Raw genomic sequence first — 4,097 nt, 5'->3', positions numbered from 1 at the left:
AGCTCTTCAGCTCAAGGTTAGCACTCTACCACTTGAGCCACAGCGCCACTTCTGGCTTTTTTCTTTTTGCTTATGTGGTGCTGAGGAATCGAACCCCGGGCCTCTGGCATGCAAGGCAAGCGCTCTACCACTGAGCCACCTTCCCAGCCCAGAGACATAGTATTTAAATGCAGGTTTGTTTGGCTTCAAAGTCTGCCCTCTTAAACTACTTATAATTCTGTAAGACTTTTTTTCCCCTAACAGTGGAAATAGTTAATAAGAACAATTAGATATAACATCTTCAACAAGCATTACTAATCATTCAGGTAAAAGATCACACAGGCTGTGGGAATGAAGCTAAGTGATAAAATGTCTGCTTAGCATGAGCATGTGCTTGGGCCTTTAGCATGTGAGGCCCTAAACTCAGTCCCCAGAAACCAAGTCCCCAAATATAGATCACAGAGTAAAATATAATTTTTTTAAGTGAACTTTTTTTTGGGGGGGGCAGTACTAGAGTTTAAACTCAGAAGTTTGCTTGCTAGACAGGTGCTTTGGTTAGTCAGATGCTCTACCACTTGAGATGATACAACAACTTTAGTTGTCTTTCAGACATGGTCTCACATTTTTGAGGGGACTGGCCTTAGATTTTGATCCTCCTATCCTCAGCCTCTCACATATCTGAGACCTGCTGCATGCCACAGATCTAGCTTATTAATTGAGATAGGATCTTGCTATCTTTTTGTCCAGATTGGCCTTAAACTGTGATCCTTCTGGTCTCTCAGCCTTCTGTGTACCCAGGATTATAAGTGTGAACCATCAAAACTGACCCCACTCTAGTCCTAAACATTCTTGTAGATTTTTTTTTTGCAGTGCTAAGCATTTGAAATGAGGATCTCATGCTACTAAGCATGCTACCACTTTAGCCACTATTCCACTCCTTTTTTATTGTTTTTTTTTTTTGGTCTGTTTTTTGTCAGCCCTGGGGCTTGAATTCAGGATCTAGGGCTATCCTTGAGCATTTGTGCTCAAGGCTAGCATTCTACCATTTTGAGTCATAGCTTTACTTCTGGCTTTTTAGTTGTTAATTGGAGATAAAGAGTTTTATGGGCTTTCCTGCCCAGACTGGTTTCAAACCTCAGTCCTCCTCAGCCTTCTGAGTACAGGCCTGAGCCACTAGTGCCTGGCTATCTTGGTTATTTTCAAGACAGAGCATTTCTTTATACCCTGGCTGGCCTAGACTGTAATCTTCCTATTTGTGCTTCCCCTTGTTGCTATAATGATGCACATACAGCCATTTGATCCTAGCCTTGAATCACAGTCTTTTGATTTTTACCTCCCAAATAGCTAAGATTGTAAATTTGAGCCACTGTGCTTGGCTTCCTTTTGAAGTATTTTCAATAGGAATCAATGGTCACCTTGGAATTTCCTTTCTGTTTTCAGACTTGTCTTGAAGACATCATCAGAGCACAGACTCATGGATATCCAGAAAGACTGCAACCTAAAATGATGCTGCGAAAGGCAGAATGCCTAGTGACCCTGGGACGACTTCAGGAGGCAAGACAGACCATCAGTGATCTTGAAAGGAATTTCTCTGCCAAACCAATCAAGGAAGCTTCTCCCTGTCAAATTCTGCAGAAAAACGTCCATCATCTGAAAATGAAATTAAAAGAAAAGAAGAATCTCCTAGAAATGGTCCCAGCAGCTCTCACCAAAGCCTTTGAGGATATAAGTCTGAAGGAAGAGAACAAACAAATTTCCGGTGCCTCGTCATCTGTCGGCTTATGTTTAGACCCTTTAAAAGGTCGCTATCTGGTAGCCACAAAAGACATTTTCCCAGGAGAGCTCCTGGTGAAGGAGAATGCTTTTGTGAGTGTCCTTAACCCAGAAGAAATGCTACCACTGCATCACAGCCTACAGAGCAACTGGGGTACTAGAATTACCAATGGGGACCTCTACTGTCATGGATGCTTGAAGCACACCTTGGCCACAGTGCCCTGCAATGGCTGCAGTTATGCCAGATATTGCAGCCAGGAGTGCATGCAGCAGGCCTGGGAACACTACCATAGCACAGAGTGTGCTCTAGGGGGACTGCTTCTCGCTCTGGGTGTCTTCTGCCATGTTGCCCTGAGATTGACTCTTTTGGCTAGATTTGAAGATGTTGACAACGTGGTAAGGAAGCTTTGTGATGAGATTAGTAACAAGGATCTCTGTTCACCTGAAAACCAGACACTGGACAAGCCACACAATTATAGCCAATCGGAGTGCGAGGAAAAATATAGACAAGTTGAAAACCCAATCCCCGGATGCAGTATTGATGGGAAGTATGAACATAATTACAATGCTGTCTTCAACCTTTTGCCCCATACTGAAAACCATAGTCCAGAGCACAAATTCCTCTGTGCTCTCAGTATCTCTATACTGTGCAGACAGCTCAAAGCCACCAACTTGCAGGCCGTCACCCCAGGCCTGCCATCCTCCAGGTCCAAAGCAGCAATGATCCCTGGGTTGTGTGCAGACCAGAATATTTGGGGAGTGGCCATGCTGCGGCACATGTTACAGCTGCAGTGCAATGCTCAGGCCATCACTGCCATCCAGCAGACAGGTAAGAGAGAAACCTGTCTTTGCCTAACAATAAAGTTTTATATGTGGCTGGTGTTGGCAGAAAAAGAACCAGAAAGGAAAACAGTAGCATTCCAACAATCTGTGATATAGGGAAAACACATCTGTTTTAGATAATTATTAAGTCATTAAGAAGCTCTGTGACCTGTAAGTCTTTCACTTCATTTTGCCTCAGTTATCTCATCTGTAAATGCATAGTCCCAGCTCACTTTTTTTTTCTTTTTTTTCTATTTTTATTGAAACTCAGGCTCTGTCCCTTAGCTTTTTTGCCCAGGGCTAGTGCACTACTTCTTGAGCCACAGCTCCACTTCTAGCTTTTTGTTGGTTAACTAGGGATAAGAGTCTCACAAACTTTCCTACCTAGGTGTCTTTGACCCTGGATCCTCAGATCTTAGCCTTCTGAATATCTAGGATTAGAGGAATGATCCACCAGCTTCCACTTAAGTCTCTCACTTAACTTTATAGTTGTGTTTGTAAAAATTCTTTAAAAAGTGAGCCAGGTGCCAGTGGCTCAAACCTATAATCCTAGCAACTCAGGAGGCTGAGGATCCAGGTTTGAAGCCAGCCTGGACAGACATAATCATGAGATTCTTTTCTTTTTTTTGGTCCAGTCGTGGGGCTTGAACTCTTGGCCTGGGCCCTGTCCCTCAGCTCTTCAGCTCAAGGCTAGCACTCTACCACTTTGAGCCACAGCGCCACTTCTGGCTTTTTTCTTTTTGCTTATGTGGTGCTGAGGAATCGAACCCAGGGCCTCCAGCATGCAAGGCAAGCACTCTACCACTGAACCACCTTCCCAGCCCTAAGGACCAGCTTTAAAATGCCATTTTATATATCCAATTTAGAGTCCACAGAAATTCAAATTGTACCAGAGAGTTGAAGACTATTAGAAAGAGTCACATGCTCACACTCCCCTTCAGACTACAAAAGAGCAAGAATCTAACTATAGATGCAAAGAGAATAAGTACTAGATAAGGAAAGATAGGAAGTTATAGAATGTTTGACACTTTTAACTTCCCTGCATTGATTGTTTCTACTTTTCTTCTTATAATGATGCTTACCTATTGAGCACATACTTTATTCCAGGTACTTCTTTCAACACTTTGATTGTTTTGGTGGCACTATGGATTAAAGTCAGACCCTTGAGCTTTCTGCAAGCACTCTGCCACTTGTGCCATGTCCCTACTCTTTTTGGCTTTAATATGCTTTTCAGATAGTATCTCAAATCTTTGCCTGGGCCATCCTTGGACCTAAATCCTACACCATACCCTGCCCTTCCTTTCAGCATATTAGATATATTACTTTATTTCAAACAACCTAGTGAAGTATTATCATCCCTGTTGTTCAGATGAGAAAACTAAATAGTGAGGAATTGTTTACATAAGGCCTTGCATCTGATAAGAGACATAGTATTTTTTGTTTGTTTGTTTTTGTTTTTTGGGTCCGGTTGTGGGGCCTGAACTCTGGGCCTGGGCGCTGTCCCTCAGCTCTTCAGCTCAAGG

The 4,097-nt window shown here is 42.9% G+C and overlaps 1 pseudogene; it reads left to right on the top strand.

Annotated features, from left to right (window-relative positions):
* The first annotated feature begins 1,386 nt into the window (after positions 1-1,386).
* On the top strand, positions 1,387-2,691 carry LOC106001998 (annotated as a pseudogene).
* Positions 2,692-4,097: the final 1,406 nt, after the last annotated feature.

This window comes from Dipodomys ordii, unplaced genomic scaffold (genome assembly GCF_000151885.1).
Source record: "Dipodomys ordii isolate 6190 unplaced genomic scaffold, Dord_2.0 Scaffold1724, whole genome shotgun sequence".
Lineage (NCBI taxonomy): Eukaryota > Metazoa > Chordata > Mammalia > Rodentia > Heteromyidae > Dipodomys > Dipodomys ordii.
Note: the sequence above shows the minus strand (reverse complement) of the source record. Positions and strands in the feature narration are given on the sequence as shown.